The sequence below is a fragment of the Micromys minutus genome, assembly GCF_963924665.1.
Source record: "Micromys minutus genome assembly, chromosome: 24".
Classification (NCBI taxonomy): Eukaryota; Metazoa; Chordata; class Mammalia; order Rodentia; family Muridae; genus Micromys; species Micromys minutus.
This window is the reverse complement of record NC_137959.1, coordinates 11140991-11160761: the sequence shown is the minus strand read 5'-3', so window position 1 is coordinate 11160761 and position 19771 is coordinate 11140991. Positions and strand designations below refer to the sequence as shown.

The window sequence follows — 19771 nt, the reverse complement described above, 5'->3', positions numbered from 1 at the left end:
CACGGTGTGTCAGTGTTTGTATGTGTGTGTGCATACATGTATGTGTGTGCTAGTACATAGGAGGTCAACTTTAAGGGTCATTCTTTAGAGGCCATCTACTTCGTTTGGATTTGGGTAGTTGTCTTGTTTTGTTTTCTTGAGATGGAGTCTTTCTTTGGGACCCATTGTTACCCATCTCAACTAGTCTGGATGCCTCCCTAGTTCTGAGACTGCAAACACATCACCGAACTTGGGCTTCTTATGTGGGTTCTGGTTATTAAACTCAGGTCCTTATGTTTTTGCAGGGCAAACATTTTACTGAAAAGCCATCTCCCCAGCCTGTACAAACTCTTAATTTTAGCATCCAGACATGACTATCTTGTATAATTTAAAAAATTATAATGAAGTTCAAAGTGAGTGAGTGAGTAACTCATCCAAGCACCCATAACTTGCGAAACAGTGTGCTATATTCCTCGTGATTGGCTTACTCAACCAGACCACATAGTAAAGAAATAAAAACCAGTGATGCTTTTCATCAAGAAGCTCAGAGTGAGTCATCGGCGCAGAGAATAATGAAGATGTCTGTCATCTACTGTCCAGGGTGACTCATGAGGAGCTGCCCATCCTACGCTGAAAGTGATGGCATGTAATATTCTCTCAGTGAACCCATTCTTTATGGAGAACCTAATGACTCACAGTGCAAAGCTCTCATTATAGCATCCTTTAAATATAACTTCAATACAAATGTTACAGGTATTAAAACACTGCTCTGGGACTTTTTTTTTTTTCCAGGAAAAGAACACCAAAGTCAGAAATTTTCAGTTAATGTACTGAGAAGAATGTGATTATTCATCACATGCAACTCTGTACTGTTCCTCTGTTTAAGTACTGATGAGTTGTCTCTAATCCACTTGGTGAAAAGAAGACAACATGGGCCATTTATTAAGTCACGGGAGCAACTAAGCATGAATTGGAATTTGACTTGTTTCAAAGCCCAGCACTACCACCAAGAGGCATGGTATCACCTCTCCCATCCCACCCCATTTCCAGCCCCCTCTGATGGCTTTGCTAGCTTATACTTTCATTCTTCATAGTTCTGACTGGGAGAGTTCTGACTTATTAGGCAGAGTATAGAATGTCTAACAAGAGACAAAAGCCTGCAGTCAACAGATGCTGTCATCATCTAAGCTCAGGGTTAAAAAGGTATGTGAGCAAATTATGACCAGAGTTTGCCTTAAAAACAAAAACAAAACAAATAAATAAATCAACAAATTATAAAAGGTAATTTTCATCTGGATTCTCGGGGTTAAAAGTTAATAGCATAAAGAAATAACAGTAGCTATTATGTAACATTTATCCACACGTTTCTACCTCTATTCTCCAGTGTTGTTTGACTTCCAAGAACTGGTCTCTGAAGTGTAGTGCATACCAAACTTGCTAGGCTGCATTTTGCATTTATAGTCAGATATACAAAGCCTTTTGTTGTACAAAATGGCATTTCTCTGTTTTTGTATCTATATTCAGTTTAGACATTCAGTTATCTATCTTAGTAATTTTGCCTTGTGGTCACATATATGTAATTGAACACACCTGTATTTCAGTGTTATGAAGTATTTTATGGAATGGAATCTATCTTGACCTCCCTTGTTGACAGATGTACCAACTATTTTTTGTTATTTTTTTATTTTTAAAAACACGGCAGAGTTTGTAAGAGTGTATGTGTATTTTAGTCTGTGAATGTTTATGGTGTGTGCCTGTGTGTGTAAGTGCATATGTGCATATGCATCTATGTACATATGTGTTTGTGTAGTGAAAACTTTGGAATTTTGGTTTCTTTAAAAGAACACAGAAATACTGTAAGAATATGCTTTCACTTTATGTGGGAGTGTGGAGCTGCTTTGGACTGTTCTTAGCAGGTGAGTATGATTTGCCCCATGCTGTAGTAGAGGTGTAGTTTTGCAAGCTGCAGATAGTTTCAGCAACTTTACGGTTTTCTGGGAACTTTTCAGAGAGTATATAAATGCTGAGTCCCTGATAAGTGGGTTTTTTTTTTTTTTTTTTGGTTATTTTGTGGTGATGTTTGCAGTTTGTTAGCAAAGATGAAACAATAGAAATAAAGTTAAATTCAGGGAGTTCTTTCTCTTTTCTAGCCCTTCTCTCCTGTCTAGTGTTAGGGAGTGAAACTGAGAAGATAAATATGAGAAAAAGAAGAACCTACAAAGTAGCAAAGACCAGTTATAGGTGGTGCCCAACGTGAGGCAAAGCAGAATGGAAAATCTGATTTCAAATGCCATAAAGAAAATAGAAGGGACGAAGAAGTGGATTTTTTTTTTCAGGACACCAGCAAAAATTTATTATGGCTGCTACTGCTGGGATAGAATTTTCCCACCTTGCTCTCAGAAAGGATTTTCTCTTTTTCTTTTTCTTCTTCATAAATTTTATTTTTAGAAACAGTTGGAAGAAAAGGTTTGGGAGACCAGGAGCACCAGAAAAGAGAGAGCAAAAAAACTCAGTCACAGTGAGCAGAAGTTTCCTGTAGGAGAAAAGAGGGAAGGCACTCTGCCAGAGGGAAGTTGGGTCAGTTGAAAGCTGAAAAAGCAGGAGGAAAATGTGAAGAAACAGCCTGTTTTAAAAGAAAGGGTTAATTTCAAACCAACCTCACTGACAGAGTTACAGGAGGTGTAGCCTTGGGTTGAGAGATCACCATCAGCTTTCCCAATAGTGGTACAGCACATGCCTGCAAACAGAGTGGAACAAAGTTATGGGGAGATGGGATGCTGTCCTATAGAAATGATAGATCTAAGACCTTTTAAAGAGTCTATGATTTCATATGGGATGCACTTGCCTTATGTAAAACAAATTTTAAGTAATTGTTTCGAATAGCTTTACTCCCTAAGACTAGAAGGAATTTGTCAGTAGTTGGTATGGGTAACATGGTAAATGGAAGAAGCTGTGAATATTGGACCACAAAACAGAACAAGAGAATGAATACAGTAAAAGGTGAGTTGCTGGGTGAAGGCTGGTGCTCTGATATACAAAAACAGATTCAATTGATGACATTATTAAGAACATTGTCGTTTAGTGACTTTAGGAGCTTGGGACAAAGTTGAAGAGTTGAGGGGAAAAGTCCATATCATTTTCAAAGATTAAACAAGGCACTGAAAAAAGCTTCACTAATTTTTTTCTACTAAATCAAATATTAATGTCAGCTATGAACAAAGCTGTACCAGACCCTGACACAGTGTTTGAAAATGCCAAGTATAAAAATGTTACTAGAGCATTAAAGGCAGGAATTGATAATGGATAATATCCTAAGGATTCATTGTGTATCCAAGGATATTATAGATGAATATTTCAAAGGATAAATTCAAATAGTTTGTGCAAAAAGAAAGATACAATTTAACACAGGCAATAAAATTGCTCAGCTGCTGATGTTTTCCTACATCAAAGGCAAAACTGTTCCAGCAAAGAGAACAGGAGGGTTTGGAAATACAGGAAATTGTGTATTTTTGTAAGCAGTTGATGATTAGAGGCCAAAATTAAAATTGCGAGTAAATGGTAACTATTATTTCACAAAAATCTTGAAAATCAGGATGGCCACTTAAAAGACTTTATAACCAGTTTCTAGAAATTGGAAGTTATCTCAGATAATCTCAAATACAAAGTGTATGATGGGTTAAATGTGTGTGAGAGCACAGGTGTAATAGAATATTTAAAGCCTTATGTGGATGACATACACATAAATTTATAGGAAAGGGATTTTTTTTTTAACAACAGTGGAGAACTCAGGTTAATATTCCCTTAATACCAGAGACAATCCCTAAAATAAGGTGGGAAGTGGTAGATGCTCCTGGGAAAGTATTGATATATGTCATAAAAAACAAGCTCAGTCTGTGCCAAATGTCCTAACACAGGACAAGTAGCTGTAGAAAGACCTAATCACACTTTAAAGAAAATGCTTATAAAACAAAGAGGAAAACAAAAACCAAAAACCCAGAGACAGAATCAGTAGCCCTCTCCCAACTTTAAGTTTTCTGAATGTTAATGAGAAAGGAACAAGAGGAGCTGAGAGACACCGGGTTATATAAGGAAAAAAAACAAAACTGTGGGATTAAGTCAGCCTATAAACCATAAGGATGTATTAGCATTAGAATGGAAGCCAGTGAACGTTATACATTGAAGACTTGGACTTGTTTATATTTCCACAGGAAGGGAAATGCTGTGAATGCCATCAAAACAGATAAAGATTACAATTCAGCATGGAAAGTCAGGCCCTGGGGAGAGACTAGTGTGGTCTCTGGATCAAACTGCAAGAACCATCTCTTCACCAGACGAGTCTTAATCCCACCGACTTCTGTCTCCAAGCTGACAAACCCTTTGTACCACAGACAAGGAGACAGCGTCTTGTGCTTATTTCTAGCTGCCTGAGTCTGTCCTCGCTAACATGGAATCACAATGAGTCAAGACGAATATATTTGTGGTCATAGCTTCTTAATTATTTGTTTCGTCTTGAAACAGAGAAGGCTGTACCTGTTTATATTAGTAATAACTTTTTCAGCCTTGTATTCAACTAGAAGTGTCATATTTAATCAAAACTTAAAATTGTGAAAGGCCCTCTTTTGTAAGTTGCATTCTAATTTCAGAGATGTTAGGGCCTGAGAAACTCTTAGAATTTCTCTATCACTGAAGTGTTTCTGAGAGAAGTTTTACGTGCAAGGGAGGGTTATTGAATCGGGTCTGACTACAAAGGACGATCACAAGACAGATATCATTTGGCTTGCTGAACACCTAGATGAGCATCATTATACAAGCTTAGGGGTAGGGGAGAAGGCAGAACCACTGTGTATTATTAATGGATAATAGAGATGTGTAGAAATTCTGGGAGGATTATCCAGAGGAGGAATAGAAGTGTAAATTCTGGGTTGTACACAAAGGAAGAGCCAGAACCTTTAAACATACACACACACACACACACACACACACACACACAGAGGAATATACTCATACACATAAGCACACAAACATACACAGAGAAATTCACATACTTCTGTATGCACACACTCATAGGTATTCACACATAGGTATGCACATACACACTCATGCACTTACTCACACTTGTGCAAACACACAAATAATCTAGTTATTTACTCAGACATAACTCCTGTGTCTGATAATTTTTTACAAGCAGGATGTCCAACAAAACTTTCTCTCTTCTTTATACCAGATTTTTGGTAAAGATGATATTACTGTTTCTTTATGTGAGAGGGTTCCTTTGGACTCTCCTCAAGCTGGAGAACCAAAAGAGGGGAAAATAGCAGAAACTAGGGAGGAAATGGCATCAGCAGGGCTAAACATCCTACTTAAAGCTCAGCCACATTGTACAACCCACTGAGTCCCTCTGTTCCTGGTCTTGACTCTGTTATGTTTGAACATGAAATGACCCCCAGTAAGCTCCTGGGTTAAAGCTTAGCTGCAGCGCTTAAGTGCCAGAGTCTTTAGACACTGAAGGAGAGGAGGTAGGTTACCAGGGTCCTTGAAATTGTCTTGTCTTTGACTCTGTTCCTATCTCTTTTTTTGTTTCCAGCCTACCAGGTTGTGAGCTGCAGTGTTTGGAAATACCTTCCCACCTATAATGAACTTATATCTCTGTAACTGTGCATCAAAATAAATTTCGTCTTCTAAATTGTTTATGTCTGATATTTTGATCAGAGTTATGCAGAGAGCTAAGGGTTAACCCTTTTGTGTACAACATCTCGTGCTCTGCTCATGAAAATTAGCTATGGGATAAAGATTTCTGCATTACAAGGGACTAGGACATTTGGTAGAGTATTCAGCTGTCCATTTCTCTATGTACAAAACCAAAAAAACATACCAAAATGAAAACCTCTACAGTTCTCAGTCACTGGTGGTGGTGCAGCCCTTCAGGATGTTTCTCTTTGCCCTCCTGTGGGTTCAGCTGAGCTGTTCTTACAAAGCAGTGTCTGTGGTCATGGAAACCATTCTACTCACAGTGAAGTATCTGTTAGAAGGAGGCATGTGAGCTGTCTACTAACCTCTCCTAGAGAAGATGTTACTGAACATTTTGGTGAGTGGAAACATCACTAATTCAGATGTGCTGTCCCTGATTTGAGGCTCAAATTGTCTTAATCGAGAGACTCAGACCCACGGGTTCTCATATTGAGCGTGGCTCTCAGCAATCATCCCAAAGGAGCCAAGCCATCAAGAAAACCTGCTCTGCCATTGCAAATTAAACAGAATGCTTAACATTCTGTTTAATTTAACAGTAGTTCACAGGGGGAAAACACAAAAGCCACAAACTGCATTTCAGGTTTAACAAGCTGAGGACTTAGCTGAATGTTTTCTGCAAATTGACAAAGGGAAGTGACATCCACACAGTGAGGTGCCACTACTCTTAGCAGATCCATTCTGACTCTACTAATAAACACAAATATTGTGTTGAATCTTCGTTGCGTCCTGTTTAATTTTCTGCAGCACAATGAAGAACTAGACCACAGCATCCCGCAGTTTCTAACATGCTGTCAAGGGAGAGAAGAACTTCCCAGAGGGTAAATACTCACGTCGAACTCATTTTCATATCAGAAAGAGACAAATTACTCATAAAAAGTTATCTTGACCCATGTCTCTGTGTCTGGTTCTTCTGATGTATTCAGATGCAATGAATTCTATAGATTCAGTACAGCAGCAGGCATGGTGGCTCTCAGCACTCGGGAGACTGAGGTGTCAAGAATTCAAGGCTGGTGCTGGTATAGGCTCTACCAGATCCTGTTTCAAAAGCGAAAGCACACATATGTTAAATGTTCATACCCCATAGCTTTTGAAAAGATATCATCACCTGACATACAACCAAAGCAATCAAAATAGAAAACACGAGGACTGCAATTTCCTTGTCCCTTTCTGCAACTAGCCTCTTCCTACCCACAGCTCTAGACGACCTTCCCCCTTTCTTCAATATCCAAACTAACATCTGAAAAGATATTTTGTGGAGTAGAAACGACCCAGTATTTTAGCTGTTCCGCAATTCCTAGTACCCTGGGTACCCCTGATTTAAGGGACTGCCCTGTACAGTCTTGTGTACTGCGACATTCACTCAGATTGTCAAGGTCTGTCCCTTTGTTGCTAAGTTCATCCCAGCACCCATGATGTTTTTGTTCACCCCCTGAGTGCAGACAGGATCCCATTAGAGCATATAGTAAAGTGAGCTGTTACAAATGTTTACAGATGGTGCGCTAAAGGGTGTGGTTTTGGTTCTCATGGATGATGATTATCTGAGAGTAGCTTCCAGGGTCATATTGTGAGTGAGTGTTTAGTTTTTACAGGAAAGAACTGTTTTCAACATGGTCAGGTCACATTCCAAATCCTCTCCAACCCTGGGGTTCCATGACGTTCAGTACTGGACCAGCCAAGTAATGGGAAGGAGGTGATGCTCTGCAGATTCATCTGCGCTTCCCAGAGTTTATTCAAAGTTTAGCCATTTCTACACCTTTTACTATGTCTCTTTCTTAATAAGCATGAGCACGTGTGTGTGTGTGTGAGTGTGTATGTGTATGTGTGAGTGTGTGTGTAAAATCTTATATTTAGATAAAGCTCCTTTGTAAATATGTTTCAGGTTGTTGGGTAGTAGTAGAGCTGGGCCACCAAACCCAGCTTCCAATTGATATATTTTAAATAGCATAAATATATTTTTTTCTCAAAATAATTGTCTTTATGATGTTGTTTTTTGAAGAACAGGCCTGCCAAATTGTGATAAAATCCAGTTCTCAGGATTTCTACACAATTCTTTTGTGTAAAAGCAAACCCATGAAAAACAGGTCTTTCTGTTCTGAAAACCTTTTTCTATTTTGGAGTAAAGATTTCATAGTTCTAGTCTTAAGTCTAAGTTCATAACTCACTGTAATTACCTTAGAGTTATGAGGTAAAATGAGGATAATGAGCTATTTCCCCAAGATTTTCAGCACAGGTTTTCTTTCCTTTGAATTTCCTTGGCATCTTTGTGTAAAATCAGTGGAGCGTGTGTCGTCTCTCCTGCAGTCTGTTTTGTCTCACTGACACGTGTCCACTGTCAGAGCAGTAACACACTGTCTTCACCAACTTTACAGTAAAGTCTTTAAGTTGCAAGCCTCCGTCTTCCAACTGTGTTCACTTAAAAAACAGACAGGCAGTGAAATTGATAAAGCAATTTATACTAACATCGAAATATGAAAAACTTAGGAGTGAGTTTGACAAAATACTCACAAGGCCTGTCTAATGAAAATACATTTCCAAAGAAATTCAATAGCTGTGTTGGAAAGGTGTACAATATTCATGAGACATAAATTTTTATCTGAGTATAATAGGGTCTTTAAACACACACACACACACACACACACACACACACACACACACACACGCACACCAGATGTTGAATTTTATCAAATACTTTTATTTCATTTATTGAAATAATCCAGTTATTTCTCCCTCTTCCTTTTGCTAGCACAGAGAAGTGCAAATTGATTGTGTAATTGATTGAGAAGTATGAATCTGTTTTTGCACTCCTGGGATGAAGCTCAGTTGATCATGATGAATTCATTAAAAACTGTTATGGGATCAAACAGACACTTTGTAAAGGATGGTAGTAAAGAATCAATAAGTGTATGGAAAAAATGCACACCAAAACTCACAATGAAGGCCAGGCATAATATTGTGCATCTGTATCTCTGAACAAGAGGCTGAGGCAGGGGGATGGAGAGTGTGAGACCCATCGGAGCTACATAGCAAGACCAGGCCTCACTGACAAAGAAAGAAAGAAACTGTATGGAGCTATCACTTCATAGCCTGTTGAATGATAGTGTTCAAAGAATAAACGCTTTGCTCAAGACCTAAAGAAACTGGACCTCCTCCCCGGTTGGCAAACACTTTGATAACTCCTTACAGAGCTAGACACACAGTTTCTACATGAGCTAGGCATTCTATTCAGAGATATATATATATAAAATAAAGCTATATGTTAGTGAAACACATGAACACAAATTCATGTTCTAGCTGCTTTCTATTCCTGTGAAAAACAATATGACCAACAGCAACATGAGATGCAAATGGTTTATTTGGCTTACAGATCCCAATCACCCTCCATTACTAAGGAAAGCCAGGACAGGAATTCTGGGCAGGAAACTGGAGGGCGGAACTGAAGTAGAGACCATGGAATAATGTTGATTAGTGGCTTGCCTCCACACTCCTTCACTTCCTCATCTACCTTTTTTAGTTTTGTTTTGTTTTGTTTTTAATACAAGCCAGGGCCTTCTGCTCTGTGGTGGCATCCACAAAGCACCAAGATTTCCCACATCAATCATTAATGAAGAAAATGCCCCATAGGTCAGTCTGATAGGGGGAATTTTATCTATCTATCTGTCTATCTGTCTGTCTATCTATCTATCTATCTATCTATCTATCTATCTGTCTGTCTGTCTGTCTGTCTGTCTGTCTATCTATCTATCTATCTATCTATCTATCTATCTATCTATCTATTTATCTATCTATCTATCTGGATAGATATCACAATGAACAACTAGAAAGATACTGCTGTAATGAGAATTCCTGAATTTTGGCTAAAAATGTGCTTTCATTTTAACCCCATGCTTCAGACTGTAGCAGCTGACTGATTTGCTTCGTGTTCTAGAAGAGGCATGGTTTTGTTTCTGTGATTGTTGTATGATGTTTGAAATTCCGAGAACTTTTCGGAGGTTATATAAATGCTAGAACCCTGATAGGCAGTATGGTGGTTGTAGGTTGTCAGGGCGTGGGTAGGTGGGTGGGTAGGGCTGATTAGTGATCATGCTCAAATAAGAAACAAAAGAAAGGAAATTAGATTCAGGGATCTCTCTCTCTCTCTCTCTCTCCCCCTCTCCCTCTCCCTCTCCCTAGCCCCCCTCTCTTTCACACACGCGCACACACACACACACACACACACACACACACACACACACAAACACACATTTTTCCTATCTAGTGATATGGGGTGAAGCTAAGGGGATAAAGGATGGGAAAAGAACCCACAAAGTAGCAAAGACCAGCTGCATCCTGCCTCAAATAAGATGGAAGGCAAGGACCAGATGAACATGTGAGCACACGTGTATTACATACATACACCCACCACACAAATAAACATTTGAATAGAAACAATCATTTATTTGGTGTTTACTATTTGATGGGCCTTCCTGGTCCACAGAGGACAGAATGTACTTGCTTATCATTGAGTCCTTGGTGTCTGTGAGCAGAAGAAACCTGGTCTACAGCTGTTAAGGGAAGGAAGGACCCCCCTTTTTTTAAAATCTTATAGCCAAGTTTATTTAGTATCTACACAACATTTTTCTGTTCTATCAATGAGTAATTACCAAGTGTTTACTTGGAGAGTTCCAAGTAAATTTACACAATACTGAATGGAGTGAGGTCATAGTCACAAAGATATAGATTCACATTCTGGATTCAATAGACTCAAGTTCTGAATGTAGTGTTAAGTGAGTACAACTGAAATGTTAAATGCCACGTTTGGAACTGCCAGTCTAATTAAGGGGCAAAGAGATGAATCAGAGAAAGATTTGGCAGCATGACTCAAGAGGACAGCGCTGGAAGGAGAGGCTCCTTAAGAGCAGTACAGGGAGAGAGTCGATCAATTGGGTGGAGTAGAGTTCAGTTGGGTCGGTGCAGTCAGTACAGTTCGGTTCCTGGAGTTCAGAGCAGACTTTCCAAGCAGAGCCATTCAGTCAGAAGCCAAGATAGACCCGTTTGAATCAGTCAGCTTGGAGACGGGTTTGGAACCAGAACAGCTGAGTTGAACCAGGCAGCCAGAGTTCAGAAAGAACTACAGAGTGAGCCTATTCAGCAGTAAACCCCGAGACAACGATTACATCCGGTGCCTATAGTTACTTCCACATCTGGTGGGGAGAAGACAAAGAAAAGGAGAGGGCAAGAGGAGAGACTATTGAAGATCAGCGAGAAAAAGGGGTGGTTGTGGCATGCGTGCCTGTGTGCGTGCGTGCATGTGTGTAACAATTTCACTGGTACACTCTTACAGAGACAGCAAGTTAGACACAGGTAAAGACACAACCAGCCAGAATATACTGTCAACATGAGTATGAGATGAAACACAACAGTTCAGTGAGAAGCCAAGAGATGCCAGACTGAATCAGCTTGGAAAGATTGTACAGAGGCTACAAGCTTCTAGGCCTAGGCCTGGAGATACAACAGTGAAGGAACCGCTCTGGTCTCAGCCCAAGCAGGGTATTGGCACAGCTGGAGTACGGCTCTCTTCTCAATCTTTCGTCTTTAAGATTTGGGTGGAAGGGCGTGCCCTTTGACATCTTTCTTCTCAGCTTTGTCTTCAGAGATGACCAGCTTATTCTGCAGTGAGCACAGCAGCTGGAGGCAGCTCTGGTTCCTCTGCAGCTTCTGCTGTTCCTGTCCTGCCTGCTGCTTCAAGGTTTTGAGTTCCTGGTGTGATCCATCCAGCTTCTCCAGAGCTCTCTTCCAGTGTCGCTTGACCTCTGCAGAAATCTTGGTCAGATTCTGCAGACGCTTCTGTTGCAGCACCCACTGCTTCTGAGCTAACTGAAGTTTCACCCTCAAGGACTCGCTTCTTAGCCTCGAGTTGCTCAAAAGCCTTCTGAAGCTCAGTGTACTTGCTGTGAGCCTCTTTAACCCGGGGTAAGGCCTCAGACAGGGCACATTTGATGACATCCACATGGTCCGTGTATGTGGCCTTCAGTTTCTTCCACTGCTCCTTAGTTTTAGTTGCCTTTTGTCGGCTTGTATCTTCAGAAGCCAAAGCATCTGGGTTCTGGTCAGTATTATCCTCGTGAGCCAGAAAAGTCTGTAAGAAGTTCACCACTTGAAGCTGGGTACAAAGCAGCTTGTCTTTCTTCCGAGATTTCCTCATAAACTCCTCCATGATCTTGGCAGGCAGCCCTGCTTCTTCCTGCGAGCCTTCAGGTTCTAGAACAGTCGCTGTCTCTGCCAGAACCTCTTTGGGCTCAGCAGCGATTTTCTCCGAAACAGCGTTTTTCTCAGCGGCCGCCACATCGTCTAGGAAGGACCTTATTGTAACTGTAGAGGGACAGTGCTTGGTGCACCAAGCCAGACGGCATCATTCCTGAGTCCTACCACTACTGCTGGGTGAACTCACCAAGCCCGGGACAACAGGAGGAGGGAGGTCCCCGTGTCTCCTAAAATCCTCAAAGCAAACGCTGAGAAATAAGTGTGTGTGCTGTACGACGCGGCAGCATTTGGAGAAGTGGGACAAAGGGCTGGTGACAGGGAGGGGTGAAGACAGAGGAAAGTGGAGGGCGAGCTGTAGAACTCCAGCTGTTGGTCTTCCTCCAGTGCCCTGGCCCCCAAACCCACGTCAATGGGCCTGTCTGCAACCCTGGGCAGACTGTCGGGGGGGGGGGGCCTTCCCATCCACTTTGACAGGGGCATGACTTGGAACCCTCCCACTGATCTCTGCAAGATCCTGGAGTTTAATGGCTGTCCCAGGCCCGGGACCTGATGCAAAAGAGCTTTGAAGGGAGTGTCTTTGGTCTTCTGACTGCGGCACTCACCAAAGACAGAAAATTACAAGCTGAAAATTCATTACATTTGTGCAAAACTTGAATTTATTTAGACAAAGGCAGATGGAGAGGGTGGGTAATTTCGTTACATTTCAGCACACTCCACTTTATCGAGAAGAAATGAAACATCGCATTATGCGTTTTCTTTCCATCTGCTTTCTCTTGCCTAAGCTCAGGGTTTTTTGTTTTTTTTTTATTAATATAATGAATTCATCTTTCCTCCCTCTCAGTTCCATTAGCCTGTACTCCTAATTAAGTTTTGTGTGCGTTGTCCTTTTCAACAGCGCGGAGTCTCTCTCTTTGATGCAGCTATTTTCTGCAGACCCCGAATCATTTACACAGATGAACTGCTGCTTCAAGATATATGAAATGTCTTAATCAAATTATCATTTTTCTCAAATGTGAAGAAATTATCTAGGCCCTTCTGTTCCCCAGACAGCTCTAACCTGAAGGGCAGATTCGACAGAGAACTGGAACTGACTCTTGACTTGGAATTTGGAAGAAATACAGAAGAATTTGTGCCTCTCTGACTGCTAATGTCTAGACCTCCGGCAGCTGGCTATTAACCAGATCATTAGTTTCCTTTCCCCCCTTTTATTCCCCGGTTTTCATTTTGCACTGCCCATCCTATATCTACCAGTGTTACTTCTTTTCCTTAAGAAAGCAAAAGACTTTATGTTAAATACGTGTGTGTGGGGAAAGGTTGTGTGTGGGGGGAGGGTGTGTGCACAAATGAGTGCAAATCCTGTGAAGACCAGAAGCCTCGGATCCAATGGGTCTGGAGTCACAGACAGCTGAGCCACCTGCCCTGAGAGCTCAACTCTAACCTTGGCAAGAGCCGCCCACTGAGCCGTCTGCTCATTCAGCACCCCCCCCCCTTGCTTCTGGATGGAATAAACTAGAGTTTCCAGACCAACCTAATCCTCACAGACAGAAAAGAGTCAAAGGTATGCCTCGAAGAATGCAATGACTCAGACAAGACCCTGCCCCTCCTCAGGTCCATGTTCAGACAGTCTGATGCTAATCCCAGCACTGCCACTCCAGGGCAATATGGCCACTACCTGCTCTGGCTGGACAGCCTGTTGTTGCCTTTACTCCCTGTGACACTGATCTCACCTTGGGTGACATCCCTTTAGGTTATAGAGAGGGAGACATACTATGATGTCAGACTCCTGCCTCAAATCCTAGCCCCGTCTGTCTAGGGCAAACCTCGTTACCCACATACTTACATCTGCAGCTATAAAGTGGCTTAGAAGTCAAATCTGCTTCCAAGAGCTACTATAAGGAGTCTAGGTGAGAGATACCAGACCTCGTCAGCAATGCTTAAACACATTGACCACCACTGTGCTCTGGGTGCCCCTTTCCCCCGTTAGGAATCTTGTTGGATGGCCACAGTCTGCTGCAAAGGTCTAGAAAAGTAATCTAAATTAACACCAAATATTAAAGAGATTCCCCCCTTCTCTGGTCCTGATGGGGCAACTAAAAAGAATATGGGTCATGCTGTTCTATCTGGAAGTCCCAGGCCAGAGAGGAGGATGCTCCCCACTTCCTTATTTCAACACTCAGGTGGTATTTGCTTTAGTCAGAACTTCCATCTTGGAGCACCGTGTCCTTTAGAATGAAAACACCGGGTGAAGCTATGCTGGCTCTAAGTGTGGGCCAAGGGAGTCTACTATCGATTGTACTATCGATTGCTACTGTGAAATTTAGCAAACAGGACTCAGCTGCCTCCCTCCACACTCCTGAACCCTGGTTTATGGGGAACCATCCCAGCTTCTAACCTTTTGTTCTCCCAACTACTGATTTCTGAGGACAAGCCAAAACATCTCAACTGTAGAAATACCCAGAGCAGGCCACCTTCTAACCTAGGGCTACTCCTCCTCAAAACAGGGGCAGGGAAAGTGCCCACTCATCTTCATGGCCAGCAGGAGGTGTCACACTACCAGTGGGCAGCAGAAGGGCTACCCACTTTGTTATGCCATTTGAAATCTCCAGACTTAACTCACACCATCGTCTGAAGAACCAGCGAGCAAGGTTTAATGACTCTGCTCCTGGGCTCTGAGGAGAGAGCACATTTTCTCAGACTTAAATCTTCTAAATTGGAATTGCCACCTTTAAAGGGTAAGCTGACCCGACGTCCTTGTGGTCAGAGAAGCTTCTAAATGCAGTAGAAAAATTAACACTTCCCTTTCAGACACTGGATGGGAGAGGCCACCGATGGGTCAGAAGATTGGCTCAAATCAAATTGCTGGAGTCTTTCAAGTTTATTTTTATAGATGGGAAGACGGCACACCACCAATCCTTCCTTCCTCTGCCACCTCTCTCCCTTGACCAAGGGCATGTCCTTGGAGCTTCAGTGTGTCCCATCACTACGTGCTTGTCCACCCCAGCAGACATGGCTGGCCCCCACTGACTTAGCAAAGCCATGTCCATTCAGAGAAGTCAGGGAGCCACTATGAAGGCAGGATGCTGAGTACCCGTTGCTTTCATCCGCACCCGAGCCTCTCTGACCCCAGGCTGTGTGCTCTACAGGCCAGCCGATGCTCAGCAGTGACAGAGGAAAGCACCCTGGCTTCTGTGGGAGGTAGCAAAGGACTCAGTGATGCTGCTGACCTGGGACAGTGGCCTAGGGGCTGGGGATGGGGACTACAGGACGTGGCTCTAGAGAAATAACTTACAGATAGTAAAGGCAAAAATAACTTGAGATTTAGAGCCCTAGAGCTCAAGTTCCTGAGATTTAATCCTGACTCTGTGTGATGATGGTGAGACCGTGGGGGGATGCCTACCTTCCCCACGTGAAACCCACAACGTGTAAACAAAAAATTAACTTCTTTTTTTCTTTCTTCCTTCTCTTGAGACAGGCTTTCTGTGTAGCTTGGCTGCACTGGAACTCACTCTGTAGACCAGGATGGCCTCAAACTCAGAGACCCACCTGTCCGTGCTCTGAAGTGCTGGGATTAAAGGTGTGTGCCAGCCATCCCACCAAAGATGGCTGACACTGTGATTCAGTGCTAAAGTGTAGCAGGCCCAGGGCCTTCGTTGATGACTGTGTAAAATGGGAGGAGACCTTTGCATAGCCCTGACAGAGTGTCTTTGTGTAGTCCTGGCTGTCCTGGAACTCACTATGTAGATCAGGCTGGCCTCCAACTTAGAGATCTGCCTGCCTCTGCAAGCACTGGGGTTAAAGCCCAGCACCATAACTGCCCAGTGAAAACTTCTTATTTTGAAAACTCATGGATTTTAAACTTATTTTCAAATTTTTGTTTCATTATTTATTTGTGTGTGTCTGTGTGCACACATGTTATAGCTCATGTGTGGCAGTCAGAAGACAACTTGTAGAAGTCAGTTCTCTCCTCCCACCAGATAGGTTCATGGGAAAATGTAATTTGGCTGGTAGAGTTGTTGGCTAACATGAGGAAAACCCTGGATCCCATTCTCAGCACTGCATAAACTGTGGTAGTTCTTGCTTGGATCTCTGCCCTTGGAAGAGGAAGAAGCCCAACATCATCCTTGGTTACAAAGCAAGTTTGAGACCAGCCTTGAATACATAAGGTTCAATTCATAATAACAATAATATAAACTGATAATTGAAAGGGGAGAAAAAGGGAGACCACGTGGCTGTCCCCAGTAACTCTATCACAGAAAGGGCAAAGTCTACTCTCCCCTAGAGGCCCATAGCACTACCCCTGCCTATGTCCGAAGTCTCTGTTCTACCCCCACCCTCCCACCCCCATTGCTCAGCTCCAGCCACACCAGCCTCTTTGCTCAGATGTGCAGACATTTCTCTCACCCTAGGACTCATGCTACTGTTCCATTCACACTGCCCTGCTGCTCCCACATGGCTCTTCCAGTGGTGCCTTCACTCCGTCTTCTCACAACTGAATCTGGAAAAAAGATATACCATTCTTGCTGTTCCCTAGCCTTGCTTTACCTTTTTCTCAGTACACCCCACCTTAAATAATATCATATGCCATGATGTTTCCAGAGCTTAAGAAAACAGATGACAGATGGTGGACTCTTAAGAAACGTTGATTAGTGAATGAATGACGGACAAGTACTCAACAAACGATCATCGCCTTTCTGATTAGAGGTATCCTTCTCCTAGCCTAGCTTGCTTCTGATTTCAGAGACTGCTGGAGGGATGGCCCAGAGCAGCTGTGATTTCTTTCTGGTTGGCTGGCTCTCATCTCAAGAAGATTTGCTTCCTCCCCAGGATTTTCCCCGATGTCCTAGAATTCCACAAGATCTAAACCAAACTGTTGTCTTTCAATGTGCTGTTCAGGTCACTAGGGAATCCTACAACCTGTGCAGGCAGGAGCTGCCATTGCTTCATCTGTCCCAGACAAGCAGCTATGGAAGATGTTCTGTATGCTGCAGACTCAGTGCACATGAGACCAACCTCAGTATCACATCTCTAGAGAGACTTTTCCTCTGCACTTCCCCATGTTCTCAGCCACATGGCCTGCTTTCTGGGCTTACCTCTCCAATGCAGTCATGTCCGAAGCCCTTGCCCCAGCCTCTGCCCTTGAAGAAACATTGAGCAGCTGTGTGTAAGCAGGACCAGATTGTGGCAGATAAGCCAAAGCTTCCTGTGGGGAAGGACACACTGTGGGGGAGGTGTTAAGGATTGGTTTTGTTCATTTGTTTTTTATTTTCAGAAGAAAGGAATATGGATTATGAGCTCAAAGACACCCCTTCTGGGATATAATGTTTCAACTCCCAAAGATCATTATTACATAGTGTGGATGAGCACTTACCCCCCAAAATGGTGGCAATGACTTCTCACCTCTCCGTCCTCAGCTATCCTCAGAGAGACAGATTTTTAAAAAGACTTCTGCCTTCTAATAAAAATTTAGCCTTTCAAGTCTTATTAACTCTAATGGGGAAAATGCTTCAATTTATTTTGTTCTGGAGGTAAGTGTAATGATATTAAGTGATCCAATTTACCCATTTCTAGTACCATGCTGGTCACTAATGAAGATGCCTCTGCAACCCAGTGTGTGGTTTCTATGGGCGTCACTGCTAAACAGCTTACGGATGGCTCCATGAGGTAAGAAAACAGTTACATGCAAATGAAAGTTCTGTGACTCAAACAGTTCTCTCTTCTGGATTCACTTGATGTTTAAAAATAACAGCTTCATTTGGAAAACCCTTTGTGGGTTTCTCCTGTGGCTACCTTCCCTCACTGACAGATGGTTCATTCCCACAGGTAAATACCCACAGGAGAGAACTGTTTTGCGAGTGAGCCACATAGACTGAGCTTTGGGCAAGCAAGACTTTTTTTAGTAGTATCTAGTCAATTGCTCAATTTAGCAATAGTCAGAAGCATTACACATGCGACACCAGAATTAACAGCCGGTCGAAGTGAGCTGTACCATGATTGTCTCTTTTCTAGCTGTGAAGCCTAGGCTAAGAGACAAAGTAAATTGTGAGGATCATGCATCAAGGCCACCTAAATTTATCATAGGTACTGCACCACAGTTTAAAACCAAAATGTCCCCCTCGGGCTCATGTTTCGAATGGCTGTGCCCTAGGCAGTGGTTCTATTTTGAGAGTCTGTGGAGCCTCGCTGTCAGAAGTAGGCCATCAGGGGTGGCCTTTGAAGGTTATATCTGCCTGGAGTTCTTGACACTTTCCTTGCTTTCTGGTTGGCTGTGATGTGAACGACCTCCACCGTACAGTCTTAACATCATGGCCTGAGCCCTGCCGTGCCTTTCCCACCATGGACTGAGATCTCTGAAAACCTCCCCTCCCTTAGGCAGTCTCCGTGAATAAGTCCTCGCTCTCTTAGTAGTCTGTGAGGAGTGCTTGCAGAATGTCCAAGTTAGCACCGGGAAGAGCACGCACATGGTGCAGACTCCTCCTCCTCAACTGAAGGAGAGGAGTGGATACCATTTACCTTATATGTTGTATTCATTAGTTTACTCGATATTCTTTGGACAGCTCCTTCTGTTAACTCCCTTATCTCAGTGGAGCCTTATAATAAATAATCCTATTCTCACTTCTACTTTATGGACAAAGAGGCAGAAACATGGAGAGGTTAAATTTATAGATGAAATGACACAGCACATAGACGAGGAGTGGGACTCATACCCATTCTAGGCAGACCCCAGAATTCACCTCTTTGTCATCACCTTAGAGGAAAGAGTTCAATTCAAACCTGAGGCTTTTGGTTCCAAAACCTGGTTTTGCAGCAGCATTACACAAGATGTGCAGGTATTGTGGACTGGATCTTCTTATGCAAGGAGTTATATAGCTGTGCATGTGCTCGGGACATGACCTGCATCTGTATTTCTCCCTGATGAAGGCCTCTGTTGGCCTATTGCCCCTCACAAGTGAGGACTGTAACTGAGCTCTTGTATACCATGTACATGAGACATGACAGATTCAGATAAAATAAAAGGGTAGCCGATCACTGGGGGCGGAGGGACCTGGTCCCCACTAGGAAGAAGTATATGGGAAGACTCTAGTCTCAAGAGAAAGGCAAGGGCCCTGTGCACTGCCATGATAAACTCTTGCTCCTCTGAGTCTTTGCTGGTTCTAGCTTCCTCTAGCCCATGCCCATGCTCCTCTCTGTCAGCATCTGCACTACACTCTCCCAATGAGCTTCATTTCAAATGCTAACATGGCAGATGAACAAATTATAGATGAAAAACTGCTCTCTGAACACATCTATTTATAATGATACATAAAGTCTGGTGTTTAAAGGAAACAGTTCTCCATAACGAAAGCCCCTGATCACAATGTGAGCTGCCAGGAGGCTGACTTGAGATCGAGAGAGGTATGTAGTTTTTCTGCATATAAAAAGCACAATCAAAGAGCCATCTGCCCCCATCGATTATGATGGGGATTGACAGGCAATTCTATTAAGTGTAATCTTCAGATTGAGGCTTTCGTGAGTGTTGTGCAAGAACGGGTCTGGCTGAAGATTTATTATGCTTATGAACCATTTTTGTACGATTATTCAAAACAGACTGGGAGTAAATTATTTTCTCCAACGTACTTGAAAGGAGTGTGTACACTTGGGCTCTTGAAGTGCAGGCATTGTTTAGAGAGCTCTCGATGTCCTGCTACTTTATTTGGCGTATCTTTTAAAGTGTCAGCAAGAGATCTTTGTTCGGGGATGTTTGTAAGCATTCTTGAGAGACATGGAGAACAAAGATCGGCTTATAGTAAAGTTGCATCTTGAGGGG

General features: G+C 42.6%; 1 pseudogene across 1 annotated transcript; it reads right to left on the bottom strand.

Moving 5' to 3' along the window:
* Nucleotides 1-11298: 11298 nt before the first annotated feature.
* LOC308435907 (outer kinetochore KNL1 complex subunit ZWINT-like) lies at nt 11299-17074 on the bottom strand (annotated as a pseudogene). The gene is made up of 2 exons: nt 17058-17074; nt 11299-12065 (listed from the first exon to the last, which is right to left on the bottom strand). The product of its transcript is annotated as an outer kinetochore KNL1 complex subunit ZWINT-like (transcript).
* Between the last annotated feature and the right edge of the window lie 2697 nt (nt 17075-19771).